The sequence below is a fragment of the Cryptomeria japonica genome, chromosome 10, assembly GCF_030272615.1.
Source record: "Cryptomeria japonica chromosome 10, Sugi_1.0, whole genome shotgun sequence".
Classification (NCBI taxonomy): Eukaryota; Viridiplantae; Streptophyta; class Pinopsida; order Cupressales; family Cupressaceae; genus Cryptomeria; species Cryptomeria japonica.
Genome location: NC_081414.1, coordinates 735,778,787 through 735,797,135, shown reverse-complemented (window position 1 = coordinate 735,797,135; position 18,349 = coordinate 735,778,787). Strand labels below are relative to the sequence as shown.

Genomic DNA, 18,349 nt, shown 5'->3' with positions numbered 1-18,349 from the left:
ACCCTAGTAGGCCACAGTCCGTTGGGGTTGGATTTGTAACACCTCCTCCATTTAATACTCAAATGGAGAATTGATATAATCGTGATGTGATTAATACCCAAATGGAGAGCAGATTTTGAGATTCGATATAACTGTGATGTGATTATAGAATGACATACTACCATATTTTGTAATGTGTTCAGAACTTCGTTGTTTTCAGATATATCAAATGGATATTCCAATGAATTGATGGTGTTGTTGTAAATCTGATATGTTTGTTTTTTGTGATGTGATATTTCTCATATATCAGTTGATTTGATCTCATATATTTCTCACTATTAAAAAAGGCCACATAAGTGTTCAAATTACTCACTATCAAAAAGGCCATATCAATGGCATTTGATCATTCACATGCCACTGATACGTCCTCTTTTGATAGTGAGAAATTTGAACACTTATAAATATTCAAGTTGAAGTCATCATATTATAAGTATTCAAATTGCGTCATCATATATAAATTGCAGTGTAATATGTCTACTAGGTCATTGCCTCGAAATGATAAAAGGAAGTGTCCTAACTGCAAAAAGGCACCAGTCAAAGAACTATTTTCTATTGCCTTAAAAGATATCTTGTTATCTGCCAAGTTATCATTCTTGGCAGTATCTAACAAGACATCTTTTAAGGCAATATAAGACAATTCTTTGTTTGGTTCTTTTCCTCAAATAGGGCACTTCCATTTGATCATTGAAACACAAACAATTCAGAAATTAAAACACAAACAATTCAAAAATTGAAACACAAACAATTCAGAAAGTGAGGAATTTAAACAAATTGAAACACAAACAATAGGGCACTTCCTTTTTCTACTGCACTAAGTGAGGAATTTAAACAAATTGAAACACAAACAATTCAGAAATTGAAACATAAACAAATAAGAAATTGCATTGTCTACTAGATCATTGTCAAAGTACAGATCAAAAAAGAGAAGATTGAAACATATGAATTAAGTGAGGAATTTAAACAAATTAGAAAAAAAAAAATTATGAATTTGAAACATAAACAAATCAGAAATTGCATTGTCTACTAGATCATTGCGAAAGTACAATTCCAACAAAGAGAAGATTGAAACATGTGAACTAAGTGAGAAATTAAAACAAATTGAAACACAAACAATTCTGAAATTGAAACATAAACAATTCACAAATTGCGTTGTCTACTAGATCACTGCCAAAGTAAAGTCATATGGACTTTACCTAAGAGGCATGCTTGTTGTCTTTGACATAGTGAGTCCTAGATCATTGCTTGCCATAACAATCACAACAAAATGCAAAACAAACTAAGGTGTGTTAAGAAACAAATTTAATAAGAAATGCATAACTACCTAAGATATCTACACAAATTAATATAAAATGTAAGCATTAAAGGCATAATCTCCAAAGAATTGAAATGTGTTAATAAACACATTTACATTGATATGATGATCTTCCACAAGTATGGTTCTTCCCTCGATGCTCTAGCACGCCTGCAAAAAACAACAATAATCGAGGGCAGCGTAACGTTGTAACAACAAATCATCCATACATTATTGAATGCATAACTACATACATATATATATCCAACTACATACATGTGCACATGTACATAGAATTGCACATATACATACATATGCATATGCATATGTATAACATACATACATATTGCAAAGAAATAGTTACCTAAGGAATGTGCAAAGGGAATTTGCAGAACTCAGAAATATGCAATGAATTGGATTGTAATCAAAGTGACATGGAAAATTTTGTCTTATAATATAATTCGAATGTGCAATGCATTCAATTGTGGTAGCTACCAATTTTCAAATTTGAATTTTTGTGGAAAACATTCGTTCATGTCATATTGAATATGCAAACCTCAATTGCTTCGAATTGTTCAGTTTTATTCTACACACACACACATGTATATGTGTGTGTATGTGTGTGTATGGACAATAACCATACATGTATGTGTGTGTGTGGATGACAAACATATAGGCACACTAAGCTGTAAGAGAGCATTGAAATGAAACTATAAACCGCATACAAAGAAATTGTCAATATACAAAGCATAGTGCAGCTATGAAAGAGCATAAACCATCATTGGACACCCACCATGGTTGCTAATATTATTTACAATGACTATATTGAAATAAATGTTGGTTTACTGAAAACAGTATAATTTAAATTGAAATATTTATAACATTTAACATTGACTGTAGAAGGAATTTACTTATTCAATGTGTACCAATCTGAATGACCGCCCTTGAATAAGGAAACTGTTGTTGATTACAGCAAGTTCTGTGGCTATATGGTTATTGTCCATATACATATAAAAATATATATAGACAATAACCATATAGCCAGAGAATTTGCATCAACCATCGTTATAGAATATATTATGCTATTGTGTGTTTCTTCATACATATATATATATATATATATATATATATATATATATATATATATATACATGTACATGCACACGTATATATATATATACATGTACACATGTATATATATACATATACATATATATGTATATGTGTGTATATATATGTAATAGTTACATATATATGGACAATAACCATTTAGGCAGAGAACTTGAAAGTGTATATAACAAGGAGACAAACTAAAAGCATGAGATGCAAGAACAAAATATGTAACTGTGATGTGATTGAAAACTGGATATTGCTGATGTTCTATTAGATAGTGAACAATTCCATCATTAAACATGATTTTCAAGAAATAAATGGTACCGTATAAATATATAAAGAGAGACAGATCATTGAAATGAAACCCTCAATGCCATTGAGAGAAATGATGAAAAACAAATCTATTTTTGTAACTCATCATTGAACATCTTTCAACAAAATAAAATGGTATTGTGTCTCTATTTGTGTATGCATGATAATATAAACAATAACCATATAGCCAGAGAACTAAAAAAAGCCATGCAGGAGTTGTAAGTATGTAACTGTGATGTGTACACACACACACACACACACACACACACACACACACACACATAGGTACAAAACTTGAAACATTATATAACATTAACTATATAGCCAGAGAACTCAAAAGAGCCATGCAGGAGTTATAAGTATGTAACTGTGTTGTGCGTGTGTGTGTGTGTATGTGTGTGTGTATATATATATATATATATATATATATATATATATATATATATATATATATATATATATATATAGACACAGACATAGGTACAAAACTTGAAACATTATATAACAAGGAGAGAAACTAGAAGCATGAGATAGTGAACTGTGATGTGATTAAAAATTGGATATTGTTGATATTCTACTAGATAGAGAACAATTACATCATTGAACATCTTTCAACAAAAAAAAAATGCTACCATATAAATATATATACAGACAGAGATCATTGAAATTAACCCCTCAATGCCATTGAGATAAATGATGAAAAACAAATCTATTTCCGTAACTCATCATTGAACAAAATAAAATGGTATTGTGTCTCTATTTTTGTATGCATGATAATATAGACAATAACCATATAGCTGAAAACAAAATGAGTAAATGGCTGAATGATGTTATTGTATTTCTCATATGAAATTTAATGGAAGTACTACATGGTATGCCTGATAATATTATTTACAGTGAATATATTAACAAATTGAAGGCAGAGCAAACAATGAAAATGCCACAAAAATCTTCATTTCCCTAAGTTTTTAGGGCAAAAAGGATAGTGGGAGTTCGTGCCACGTGTACACACACACACACATATGTGTGTGTATGTGTATATCTGTATATATGTATTGAAAAATAATGAAGGGGTTTCGAATAATTATGAACAATAATCAATCTTTTTTGCATTTTCTGTAATGATTTCGGCATTATAAACAGAGAGACACCATTTAACAACACACCCATTAACCATTTAACAACACACACACACACACACACACACACACACACACACAATAACCCATTTTTTTCCGCATTCACTGTAATGATTTCGAGAGTATAAACAGAGAGACAACATTTAACAATGCAGCGATAAAAGAAAATGATAAATAATGAAGGGGTTTCGAACAATTATGAACAATAATGAATTATTTTTGCATTCACTGTAATGATTTCGGCATTATAAACAGAGAGACAACGTTTAACAACGCAATGATAAAAGGAAATGATAAATAATGAAGGGGTTTCAAACAATTATGAACAATAGTCAATTATTTTCGCATGCACTGTAATGATTTCGGCATTATAAACAGAGAGACCATTTAACAATGCACCCATACAAGGAAATGATAAATAATGAAGGGGTTTCGAACAATTATGGACTATAATCAATTATTTTCGCATTCACTGTACTGATTTCTGCATTACAAACAAAGACACATCATTTAACAACGCACACATAAAAAGAAATGATAAAAAATGAAGGGGTTTCAAACAATTATAAACAACAATCAATTATTTTCACAGTCACTGTAATGATTTCAACATTATAAACAGAGAGACAACATTTAACAGCCCACCCATAAAAGGAAACGATAAATAATGAAGGGGTTTCGAATTATTATGAACAATAATCAATAATTTTCGCAGGCACTGTAATGATTTCGACATTATAAACAGAGAGACACCATTTAACAGCCCACCCATAAAAGGAAACGATAAATAATGAAGGGGTTTCGAACTATCATGAACAATAATCAATTATTTTCGCATGCACTGTAGTGATTTTGGTATTATAAACAAAAAAACCATTTAACAACGCACCCATACAAGGAAATGATAAATAATGAAGGGGTTTCGAACAATTATGAAATATAATCAATTATTTTCGCATTCATTGTACTAATTTCTGCATTACAAACAAAGACACATCATTTAACAACGCACCCATAAAGAGAAATGATAAAAAATAAGGGGTTTCAAACAACTATAAACAACAATCAATTATTTTCACAGTCACTGTAATGATTTCGGCATTATAAACAGAGAGACACCATTTAACAGCCCACCCATAAAAGGAAACGATAAATAATGAAGGGGTTTCGAATGGTTTCGAATTATTATGAACAATAATCAATAATTTTCGCAGGCACTATAATGATTTCAGCATTATAAACAGAGAGACACCATTTAACAGCCCACCCATAAAAGGAAACGATAAATAATGAAGGGGTTTCGAACTATTATGAATAATAATCAATTTTTTTTCCATTCACTGTAATGATTTCGGCATTATCAACAGAGAGAGACCATTTAACAGCCCACCCATAAAAGGAAACGATAATTAATGAAGGGATTTCAAACTATTATGAACAATAATCAATTTTTTTCGCATTCACTGTAATGATTTCGACATTATAAACAGAGAGACGACGTTTAACAACACAGCCATAATAGAAAATGATAAATAATGAAGGGGTTTTGAACAATTATGAACAATAATAATTTTTTTCCGCATTCACTATAATGATTTCAGCATTATAAACAAAGAGACACCATTTAACAGCGTACCCATAAAAGAAAATGATAAATAAGGAAGGGGTTTCGAACAATTATAAACAATAATCAATTTTATTCGTATTCACTATAATGATTTCAGCATTATATACAGAGAGACACCATTTAACAGCGTACCCATAAAAGAAAAAGATAAATAATGAAGGGGTTTCGAACAGTTATAAACAATAATCAAACTTTTTCGCATTCACTGTAATGATTTCGGCATTATAAATAGAGAGACACCATTTAACAACGCACCCATAAAAGGAAATGATAAATAATGAAGGGGTTTCAAACTGTTATGAACAATAATCAATTTTTTCGCATTAACTGTAGTGATTTCGGTAATATAAACAGATAAACACCATTTAACAGAGTATACAAAGCATAATGCAGCTGCGAAGGAGCAAAACCATCATTGGACATCCAATATGCAATAGACAAAGCATAATGCAACTGCGAAAGAGCAAAACCGTCATTGGACATCCAATATGCAATATGGACGAGCTATCGTTACCTGGGAGCCGAGGTTGCGGAGGAGGCTGTCGACGGAGGAGGTTGCCGAAGGCCGAGGTTGCAAAGGACACTGCCGACGGAGGTAAAAAAATTTCCTAACTTGCAAGTGCAAATGTTAGGGAAACATTTTATTTCCCTAAGTTTTTAGGGCAAAAAAGATAGCGGGAGTTTGTGCCACGTGGGGCCACCATACCTCCGCGGGAAGGGGGTTATGGGTGGTCAACATGTTTTTTGACCACCCATTTTAAACTTGCTTACATTTATCATTATTTTTAATTATATGCATGTCATAATTTTTTTAGGTTAATTATCTTTTATAAAAAAGGTGAAAAATATATTAGCTTTTAAGTATTTTACAAATGGATAATGGTGTTTTGGTGTGCGGGTATTGGTGCAAATACCTTCTAGTATCGGTCGACACTTTGAAATGACCACTTTTTGACCTTTCGATGCATAACAACCCATAGAGATCGGATCATTACTACCCAAAAGCTAGATCAATAGGTTTAAGAAGTTAAGTCGCATACGAAGACAACCACAAAAAAAAATTCAAAATTCAATATATTGTTGAGGATCTGTGGGTGCGCGAAGTTAGCTATGACGACTACTAGTGCTCTTCCCCTACCTACGGATTGAAATATTCGATCTCTGTCCCCAAAAGGTTCATATGCTAAGATGAAAATCAAGATCGGATGATGAAATCAAAAAAATTTGGACCATTTCTCGATTTATGCGTGTCATCCTTGCGCAGGGGCCATGCTAATCTTCTCTGTATCGTTCCAATTTTATCGGATGTCTCCGAAGAGACACTTAAGTGTCCGTACAAAACGGTATATGTAGTGCTCACATCATTTACGCTTAGTGAATGTGGGAGTAAAGCCACGCGTGTCTGTCCTTCCGTCGCCTCGGGAGTAGAGACTACAGGCACGGCTATCCAAGTTATTGAAAAATGTCACCGATAAACCTTAACTCCTGCTCCAACTAAAACCGATAAGTACACTTTAAGCGTGCGCAGTTGCTAACCCAGCCAGCAAACCACTCTGCGTCCACGCAGGATCGAACCCCATTGTTCCCAATTTCTTGCCAATGACGATAAGCCAGGGAACCTTGGATCAGGAAACCAATCCTACATATCGACGACCACAATGCTGCGCTTCCTTTCTCTACATTGATTACAGACAGCGAAAACTGTTTCATTGTTTGGGGATGTAGCTCACATGGTAGAGCGCTCGCTTTGCATGCGAGAGGTACGGGGTTCGATACCCCGCATCTCCATATGCTTATTAGTCTTTTTGTAAGATTCGTTTTATGTTTACAATATCAGTTAAATTCATCTCACTGGCTCCACTTTATCTCCGCACCAGTGGTCTAGTGGTAGAATAGTACCCTGCCACGGTACAGACCCGGGTTCGATTCCCGGCTGGTGCATTTGCGTTTTGTGTTTTTCAAATACACTCTACTGTTTTAATCTAATTAGAGCAACATTTAGTACTAGATGAAACAACACTGCAACCAAGCTTAATGTCATTGGTCGATTGTTTACTTTCTACCTCACATAATAGGAAACATCAAACTTAAAATAATCTACAGTTAGTTGATTCACCACATTGCTTTGATGTCCGGATCAAATCCGAAGACGGAGTACAACAGCACGGGTCTACAGGGGTTTCAGATATTCCACGCAGTAGGTTAACCGGGTCAGGGCTTACAGTTCCTCTCCCGGATAGGCTTTTTGTGAACTATCGAAGGAAACTTAAAAGGGTTTCACAGATTATCCGTTTGCTTAGTTTGCCAGATCCGTGGTGGAACCCTCCAACAGCATGCTCTCGATTCATTTGCTGTGAGATACAGAGGCCATTTATGAAATTGGGAACCCTAATTACCCTGACAATTAACAGGGTTGTTTATCAGGTCAGATACTGTCTCTCATATTTCGTGCAATTAAAGACAAGAATATTTATGGTTACTGCAGGTCTTTAATTGTTTCAGTTAGGGTTGTAATCCCCGCCATTGAAAGTTCATGGTCTGCTGTCTCTTGTACAAAGAAGATGTTGTCACCAAGGGTTTGAATGCCGATTGGTGCCCTACTGGGTTCAAGTGTACCAATGATGAGCTCCCAACCTTGGTTCCTGGTTTGCCATCTTCCTAAAGCTGCAGAGAGATGTTCGCATGAATTCTACCCCGACAAGTGGTGTTGTGGTGTGTTGTTTTTGGATTTTGATTGTATGCAAATAAAAACACACAATCGAAATTCAGAAACAGCACACAGCAACATTATGAATTGTGGAAAACTGATATGTTAATCAATACTTTTCACAAGGGAATTATGTTGGAAATCCAAGCAATTATAGCAGCTGAGGATCAAGCTTGGCAAGAAGATTACAGTCCTAGCTTTTCTCAAAAGATGCAGAGACTTAGATGCAAATAAAAACACACAATCCAAAACCAAAAACAGCACAGAGTTAATGTAAAAAATTTATATATCCCTAATCAACAAATGTTGCTGAAGTGTTATCTCATATTGATCACAAGTTCTGTATGGACAGGTACGTCATTCCTTGGGTGACATTGGATGGTACCTCCTATCTGTTGTAAAGACTCTGCTCAGGATTTGCTACCATGGCCATTTCGTGATTTTCTATTTCTTAGACATTTATCCAGGGATTTGCAGGGTGGTTAAGCAGCAACATTTAGCCAGAATTGAATTTGATATTCAAGCAGTTATTAAGTTTCAAAGCTGCATTTTACTGCTAAAGTATATGCAGTTGTTGTCTATTGCTATGCCTAATGCCGTTTTTGTCAGGCTTATTGTTCAGACCATTTGATATCATCAACAATATGCATCAAAATTATGTCAAAAATCTAAACTGTATTTTTAGCTGTTGGTGTGTTGTTTTTAGATTAGGATTGTGTGTTTTCCAGTGTTTATTATTATTTGCTTGTGCATATTTTATTTCTTAATTATTATTCATTTTTTGGTTATTTTATCTTGTCATCCTTCAATCTTCATTTCTTGTGTCTCCTCCCTCCCTCTTTTTAATTTTAAGGTCTTCTACTCGATCATTTTTCATCCTTGCTTGCTTTCTAACATTTTGATGATAAATCACAAAGTGTGATTTGAAATGTTGATGGAAATTTTTTTTACACAATATAATCTAGAAACAGTTGGTTCCAATCATATGGATTGCGGAAACTTAATGTGTATTATAGAATATTACTTGTTAGATTATGGTGGTCAACATTGAACAAGGATGCTAAGGAGTATGCAAAGGAAGGTGACATTTGTCAAAGAGTTGGAAGACCTATAGCAAGGGATGAAATGCCATTAAGGCCAATAATAGCACAAAACCAATTTAAGAAATGGGCAATAGATTTCGTCAAACCAATTGATCCACCGACAAGACGTTCAAAGGCTAGATTTATCATTATTGAAGTAGAGTATCTGACAAAGTGGGTAGAAGCATAACCAACAAGGGATTGCACAACAAATACTATAAGATTCCTCTATGAAAACATCATCACAAGGTATAGTTGTCCCTTAAGTATTGTCAATGATCAAGACAAGCATTTCATTAATAACATTATAAAGGAGTTACTTAAGAATTTCATGATTATACCCTTCTATACTATTCCATTCCACTCATACCCACACTCCACCATGGCCACCCCTAGAGTCAGTCATGTTGCAAACAAATCCTAAACCATTTATTAGAAACATCCCTTCAAAGTTATGTTGTGGGATAAAAGTGCAACATTTTCATTTGTTTCGATCATATATTGTGTACCTAGATTATATTAGAAAATATATCTATGAGTGTTGGTAAACGGATTTGTTGCTTTAAGAAACTTTCTTGAAAAACTCTGTTTTGCCCTGTAATTAGCAACAAAGCGTTCACAACAGTTGAAGAATCACAAAAACAAAAGAATGGTAATTCTTCTCTGCGTTTGAGAGGGGCAGCTCCCTCGTATAATGGGGGTATTTGGATTTTTCAAAAATTTAAAGAACGAACAATAAAGAAGGATTGAATGCCATATAAGGTATGAATCTAGATTAAAATAAATTCCATATAATCAAGTTTGAGATACCACAACTTGAAATAAACTTCTTCACATTCAATGTTAAAGGGAAAGCATTAGGTAATCATCAATCAAACATAAGAACATTGATAATAACCCATGAGAACAAGTTGAACACACATCCAAATTGATCTCTATTGCTTAATTGCTTGAATAATACTATCCAAGTCTCTTATACAAAGCTTGTGAAAAAGTGGAATCCCCCTTTACATCGAATAATAATGAGGCATATATAGGTGAAGTCATAACCACCTGTGGTAACTACCCTAACCACCTGAGGTAACTACTTTATAACTTCCTCAACTACTTGAAATAACTTCCTCAACTTTGGAAGAAATAACTACTTAGAAAAACTACCCAAAAATGAGAACTTAGGATAACTACCTCATATGAAAAGAGCTAAGATTATCCTTTATTACAATACAGAAATAGAGATGAGAGAAAAGGAAACTCGATCATGAGAGTTATTTACAAGAAAGACAAAAACATGATGCGAGTAACACAACAAAAATAAGGGCTATACAAAATGCAACTCTGCACTTATTCTAAGCTAACTCCTTGCATTGCCGATGAGGTTGTCGCTTCTGTAGGCACATTATGTTGTCCAGGTCCTTTGTCTCTGAAGATTCTGAAAAGTCTGATGGCTGAAGTGACGGATTTTCCTTTGGGAATTAGGATGTTAGCTATCCTCATTTTCCATGTCTTCAAGTTTCTATAAATGCCACTTAGTTCTGTCACCATGCTGAGTGTCTGAGGCATAGAAATTCTCAAGGAAGAGTAAATATCAATCAATCTTTCCATGGTATTTTCATTGAAGTTTGTCTTGTTAAAAAGCTGCTGATCTACCATGTTCTGGAAGCTATTCTGTAACACCTGCAAATCTTCCATCAATGTCACATGTGGGAGAAGAGTAGTGAGTTGTCCTTGGAGTTTGGTACACACTTGATCACACGAAAGTATGAGCTTTCCTAATTCTGATGAAACTTGATCTATGATCACTAGTTTCCAGTTAATGCTTTCTATCCATATCTCTGGATAATCTTTTTCATTACTAGGCAAGATTTTCTCGGTTGCAAGGGTGTCCATTCCAATTTCTATCATTTGTTTAAAATCATTCACAATTTCTTTCCAGGCTGCCTCCTCTTTCTTGACATTCTTCAAGTCTTTCTCAATAGTATTTTTCTTTATTAAGGCCTCATCATGGATAGATTTTGCTTGGACTAGGAATTCACATGCGAGAGTTTTGACCTTTTCTACCCATCCTTCAATTACCTTTCCATAGGCTTAGTACTTTTGAAGATTATCCATAACATTCTTTTCAATTACTCCTTCTGGTGTAAACATAATTGGCTGGCGATCTACACTTAGTGGCATAGTGGAGCTATCAACTACGGATCTCAAGTAAGAAGACAAAGTGTGCACTTGTTGTTTCAATTGATCCTTGGATTGCTTATCCTTTTCACTTCTCTCCACCATTCTGGCTGCCATCACATTGAAGTTCTGAATATCAGACTCATGAGAAGAAGGTCCCATATCAATCTTTGTCACAACAAAGTCCGCGGAGGTGGCCTCATTCGTATCCTTCTCAGATATGGGTTGAGCAATCTCTAAGCACATATTCCTTGAATTTGGATCAGTCTTTATTCTTGAGGATACTTTGAGTTTCTTCGGTTTTTCAGCTCTTTCAAAAAGATCAGATATGCTACTAAATTCAGGTACCACTAGCTTTTCTACCCTCCTCTTCTTCAATAGACTTTGTTCTAACCATGGGAATGAAGAATTTTCTATGGACTCTTGGATGTTTTCCTGTCTTGCTACCAGTGTTGTAGTCACCTCTCTGATTTCTTCAAATTGATCGCTTGGATTGCTTGGAAATGATGAATCCATGACTAAAGTATTTTGTTGTGCTTCTTGTCGTAGGGATTCAACAGGAGCTGAGGGAGATATGGAATGTATTCCATCATCAAATCTTGTGTCATCCAGAATTTCCACTGGAACTTGATCCTTTATTTGACTTGCAATAGAATTTTCTTCTATGTCTTTTGCTCTAGATTTCTTCTTCTTTTGTCGGGGTTCATCACCACATGTGTTTTGAAGATTGTTCCTCCTTGGAGGGTCTTCATCTCCATCACTTCCTTGAGTATTCTGGTAAGAAGGAGTATCCCTAGCTAGAGTATGGGAAGAATGCAGTGACGTGGAGCTCTCAAGCTGACTTCCTTTCTTTCTTGGAGTTTCCTTTGTTGGTCTGGTAGCAGTCATTTGAGTAATCTTCTTCTTAATCCAGGCTTCGGAATTCTTGATTACAAAACTTGTTCTTTCTCTGATGTCTCTCATTTCTAGATCTGCCCAATTCAAACTGGGAAGTGGCTGAGACTGGACTTGCTCAAAATAGATAGGATCAATCAAATCAGATCCATCATCTTCAATGCCTTCTATGGTCCAATCCATCTTGAAATCTTTCATTTGCTTCAAAGTTAACCTGGTCCAATCTCTTCTTCTAACCTCGAACTCATCTTCGCAATCCTCCCAAAAGTCTTCGAGATTAGGAAAATGAAAATAGTCAGGGCCTAACTTTAAGCTGCTCTTGACATAATCCTTACTATCAAAAGGAAACCTCATCTAATATGGATACAAGTTGACCTTGGATAAAGCTTTTTCTGTCTCATCTGCTCTTGAACTTGACTCACATCTATAGTGCCCGAGACAAATGGGAAAGGCTACCCCTTTATTCTTTCTATCTCTGCATTTCTTTTGAACTGAAACCAATTGCCGACAAAGCTCAACTAAAATGAGCTTATCATCAACATATCTGGGTAGCTTGTGTGGATAACCTTCAAATCCTCCTACTCGGAGATAGGTAAATCTCGAAAACTGGATGAAGAAACTTCCATATTTCTTTATCAATTTAGCGGCTTCCTTTGATATCCTGGTGGCAATGTCTCCTTGTAATAACCTTACTGCCCACATTGTGAAAGCATCATTCACCTGCCTGAAATACACAAAGCTTTCCTCAAGTTGCAATTGCTTGTAATAATGATAAACTTGAGTTTCTTGATTCAGGACACCATTCGTACTCAACCCTAGCCATGACCTCAAATTAGCAATAGCATATATCAAGTAAGAGATCATATGGAAACGCTAACTTGTTTTGAAGTGCACTAACTGGTCATGTATGCAGTTGCTGATGAGATGGCCCCAGTCAATGAATTGTTTACCGGCAGAGATGACTGTTATGAAGAGATACATCCACATTTCAAACTCAGTGGAGTCAGGACTTCCTGTCACTCTATGGAGTAACAAAATCAAGTAACAAATCTCTTTGATGAAAAGAGAACGATGGAGTGTTTTTGGAAGTTGAGACTGTCCTCCCTGTGGTGCAACCATCCATTCTTTAGCCAGATTGTTGAGGCATTTGCTTCTATTGTCGCTGAAGTATTTATAAGCTTTTTGCTTATCGATGTGAGTGAACTTTTCCTTATATGGCAAACGAAGAATAATAGCTATTGAAATTCCGTCTAGTTTGGCCATTAAGGATCCATCTGCAACTCTTATCTCTCTCGCATCGGGATTATATCTTTTTGAGCATTCTAGTACCAAATCTGCACATTGAATTGATATGGGAAAACATGCTGCTTCAATCAAGCCACTTCCCGCCACTCTGCAAGACAATTTTGATCTGTCACCTTCCATGAAGAACCTTTTGATCTCCTGCAAATTTATGTGCCCAATCTTGGTATCATGAACCTCTAGAATCATGGTGGTGATCATCGGAGCGTACTCGTACTCCTGAGCCTTGTACTTCATGATGGTATTTGCGCAAACCCTTTGTATTGAAGTCCTCTATGTCAATGTTACTGAAACTTTGAGACTTTGAAGATTTGTGACTGACTTGATTAAGTGACTATGTCTCGCCCATAAGTAAGATCTACCCACTGTCTTTATCATGGATGATCCATTTGTTCCTCCTTGAATGGCTGCTCATGATTATCTTGACAATCAATGACACAATGTTACCTTCTTCAAACTGAGGTTTGTGATTGACCTCTCTGTCACTTCTTTGAATGGAAAAATGACTTTTCTTTTGGTGTTTTGGGGCTGATTATGACAAAGACTCGGACCATTATCTTCTCACAATTTATTGAACTATGCATTAGATCTATTGGGGTTGTTGTGATAGCTGTGACCATGCCTGATAGATTCTCCGCTCATTGATGATTTCTATCAACCATCCATGTTGTCAATGTCTTCAGTATTGTGAGTCAATTGTCCAATAGCTTGGACTGCACTACCACTGTGTCTTGGTTTTGTTTTCTTTTTGGTCTAAGCCTCTTATCACTGTCTTTGCAACTTTATCGGGCTATTCCAAACTATCTTCTGTCTCTCACATGGTGCCTATCGATGTGTCTCTGGGTCACTGCACTTTGCTACCTGTAGATTGCTCACACAAACCCTTGTTCTTTCTCGTGGCGATGAAGTGCTATCTTCTAAAGACCCTAGGCATTCACACCAAGATCTTCCTACATTCCGGTGGGCACCATTGCAACTATATTCATTATGCAAAACGTGCAGGAAACTCTACAGCGCGAGAATTCTGCATGAACTATTATCGCAGTTGTTTTGGCTGCAGATAACATGTAAATAGTCACGCACAGCATACACTCCCTGATCTTTCATCGATAACTTGCAGAATACACCACGAAAAGCAATACTTCATCTTTAAAATTTGAAAGTGCGAGTAGAGTTAAGGGAAACGATAGCATGCAGGTCGACCAGAGCATTTGTAACTGTGATATTTGATATACATCTTCCTCCCATCGATGGTTTGGTGGATGTTTGCAACCTATTCCATGTTTGCAGAGCCTGGCGCTATGTTTGCAATTCCATTCACTTGGAAATGAATACCTCTACACCCGCGTGAAAGGAGCCATGCAGAAATAAGGCGTTTAAACACTTCTTATCCAACCTCTGCGAGTGGTCTTCAACTTGCGAGTGGAGTCTAGAGAGCACGATAGCAGGCATATATATCGGTAAAACAAACAGTGAAGGTAGTTATAAAACCAGTTTTCCCTTCTTTTCTGGCCACGCGGTAGGTTTCTTCTGCCAAATGGACGTTCAAATGAGTTTGGTGGAGCGATTTCCCAGTTGGAGAAGGATCGACATGTTAGCCAACTTAGCCAAGCTGTCGATAGCAATCCAAAACATAACTGAAAACAGTTAGTTGGCTATCGATATTGGCTTGTTTACCCTTTGGTCAACTCGCCGATATCTTTCATGCATAAGTGAGTTCGATGCAAAACGCTTGGTAACTTGATAAAGTTAGCCAACTCACCGATGAAGAAGATGTCAATGTTAAAACCTTGCGTAAAGAAACATATCAGTCACTTGATGATTTTTACCAACTTGATGATAATTTCTCATTCGCAACTCGAAGTTGGTGTTCATTGGTCCCTTTAACCATTTTACCATGTTGCCGCTAACACTTGGTCAACTATCAACGTAGACCATTGATGATCATGTTTACTTTAAACTCTTCGGAAATGCCAATAACAATCATAGACAATACAATATTATCATTCATTTATTGGCGATTCGAGGGATCATTTAACTTGGAGTTTAGAAGTCAACATGTTATTTTGAATCATATCCTTTACTTTGAAAACGTTCATAGGATTACAAATACAAATACAAAGAGTTTCTCGATTTTCTCAAAAACATGATTTGCGACCCTTCACCATCATGATGTGAAGTACAATTATAACTTGGGCAAACTTTGGGAATTCACATATGGTCCTCTTTTTTTTTTACGAATACATCCAAATATTTGACGAACCATTCACACTAAAACGACCCGTTATTACATGGAAACGAAGAAGAATCATAGTTGTCAAATTTTCAATTAGGATCAACAATGAGCAAATAACAAAAAATGATCATATGAGACTTGAGAAGCTAAGCTAAGGCAAGAGATCCTCAAAGAAGATGGACTTTGATACAAGCCAAAATACCACAATATCCCAACCAATAAACTTGATTGTTGGAAGGACGTGTTGGACTTTGAGGATAATCATGAATGGATAAGGATAGCTCTCAACAAGATACATGACGAGTTCATCTATTTGGATCAGCCCTATTGAATAACAAAGAGGCAATTCACATAATAATGGGTCTACCAATGATGGGAGTTATATCGACAAAGAAGGTCATCACAAATAATGAGGTCAAGGAGTTAATGGGAGCTACTAAAACAAAACCAAAATTTGACCATTAATATATTTGAAAAAAATTGACTATTAATATGTTCAATTTTTTTTAATTTTTTAACTACTTGTTTCATAGCTTTCATCTGAGTTGTGGGTCCTACTCTAGATACAAAAAGACCAACATCAATGGCAGGTTGAATTCTTGCATTAAATAGATCAATTGATCTGAATCTATTTGTCTGTCGGTAATGAAAATTACGTTAGTGGGAATATAAGCTAAGACGTCTCTAGTTTTAGTCTCTACTATTGGTAAAGTAGTCAAACTCTCTCCACCTAACTAAAAAATTAATTTAGCTTCTCATTTATTAATGAGAATGTAAATAGAAAACATGTCCTAGATAAGCTATCATCATAAATGATTAGTGTATGTTTTTGCAGGAGAATCCACATAGATGTATAGCTATGTAGCTACTACTGTCTTACTGATCTGTGTGTCCCCAATAATCAATTCTCCAATCGCGTCCTATTGAAATTTGGAATCATAGAATCAATAACATTAAGAGTTGTTTGAAGAGGTTCACATACATAATGAATAGATCTCTGATTTGTTTGTCCCCAATTGTCAATTCTCTGACCGCATCCTATAATGATCATAGAATCAATAATAATAAGTCACGTTGGAAGAGGTTCATATAAAACATAATACCCATTAGAAGATGTTCATATAGAATGTATACCTAACTTATAGCTGGGGATCGAAATATTCGATCTATCTGCCCCAATAGGTTCATATACTAGGGATCAAAATCAAGATCAGATGATGAAATCTTAGCCTAACGAGGTAAAAAAAAATTCGGATGATGAAATCTTACCCTTATGCCGTAAAAAAATTTGGGAAAAAAATAGATAAGTGCAATAGTATTAAAAAAATTTGGACCATTTCTCGATTTATGCGTGTCATCCTTGCGCAGGGGCCATGCTAATCTTCTCTGTATCGTTCCAATTTTATCGGATGTCTCCGAAGAGACACTCCACTGTCAGTACAAAACGGTATATGTAGTGCTCATATCATTTACGCTTAGTGAATGTGGGAGTAAAGCCACGCGTCTGTCCTTCCATCGCCTCGAGAATAGAGACTACAGGCACGGTTATCCGAGTTATTGAACTAGGTATACGAAAAATGTCACAGAGAAACCTTAACTCCTGCTCCAATGAAAACAGATAAATACACTTTAAGCGTGCGCAGGTGCTAACCAAGCAAACAATTTGACTCTGACTCCACGCAGGATCGAACCCCATTGTTCCCAATTTCTTGCCAATGACGATAAGCCAGGGAACCTTGGATCAGGAAACCTATCTTACATATCGACGACCACAATGCTCCGCTTCATTTCTCACCAACCATTACAAAAAGAGAAGACTGTTATCGCAGTTCGGGGATGTAGCTCACATGGTAGAGCGCTCGCTTTGCATGCGAGAGGTACGGGGTTCGATACCCCGCATCTCCAATTGTTCAGTTTATCAGAATTTTTGTTAAATTCGTTTTATGTTTACAACATCAGGCCAATTCAGCTCCCTGACGCCGCTGTATTTCGCACCAGTGGTCTGGTGGTAGAATAGTACCCTGCCACGGTACAGACCCGGGTTCGATTCCCGGCTGGTGCATTTCCATTTTGTGTCAAATACACTCTACTGTTTTAATCTAATTAGAGCAACATTTAGTATTAGATGAAACAACACTGCAACCAAGCTTAATGTTAAAATTTTGTTGTTTACTTTCTACCATACATAATAGGAAACATCAAACTTAAAATAATCTAGAGTTAGTTGATTCACCACATTGCTTTGATGTCCGGATCAAATCCGAAGACGGAGCGCAACAACACGAGTCTACAGGGGTTTCATATATTCCACGCAGTAGGTTAACCGGGTCAGGGCTTACAGTTCTCCTCCTGGAGAGGCTTTTTGTGAACTATCGAAGGAAACTTAAAAGGGTTTCACAGATTATCCGTTTTCTTAGTTTACCAGATCCGTGGTG

At 35.9% G+C, this 18,349-nt stretch overlaps 6 non-coding genes across 6 annotated transcripts; 4 read left to right on the top strand and 2 right to left on the bottom strand.

Annotated features, from left to right (window-relative positions):
- Positions 1–6,739: 6,739 nt before the first annotated feature.
- Positions 6,740–6,842, bottom strand: LOC131032256 (U6 spliceosomal RNA). Its single transcript, XR_009103416.1, has one exon. It is a non-coding gene; the product is annotated as a U6 spliceosomal RNA (small nuclear RNA).
- Positions 6,843–7,236: 394 nt separating this feature from the next.
- Positions 7,237–7,309, top strand: TRNAA-UGC (transfer RNA alanine (anticodon UGC)). Its single transcript has one exon. It is a non-coding gene; the product is annotated as a tRNA-Ala (tRNA).
- Positions 7,310–7,391: 82 nt separating this feature from the next.
- Positions 7,392–7,462, top strand: TRNAG-GCC (transfer RNA glycine (anticodon GCC)). The gene has a single exon. It is a non-coding gene; the product is annotated as a tRNA-Gly (tRNA).
- A 9,774-nt stretch (positions 7,463–17,236) lies between these two features.
- Positions 17,237–17,339, bottom strand: LOC131032261 (U6 spliceosomal RNA). The gene has a single exon (XR_009103421.1). It is a non-coding gene; the product is annotated as a U6 spliceosomal RNA (small nuclear RNA).
- Positions 17,340–17,746: 407 nt separating this feature from the next.
- Positions 17,747–17,819, top strand: TRNAA-UGC (transfer RNA alanine (anticodon UGC)). Its single transcript has one exon. It is a non-coding gene; the product is annotated as a tRNA-Ala (tRNA).
- Positions 17,820–17,905: 86 nt separating this feature from the next.
- TRNAG-GCC (transfer RNA glycine (anticodon GCC)) lies at positions 17,906–17,976 on the top strand. Its single transcript has one exon. It is a non-coding gene; the product is annotated as a tRNA-Gly (tRNA).
- The last annotated feature ends 373 nt before the right edge of the window (positions 17,977–18,349 follow it).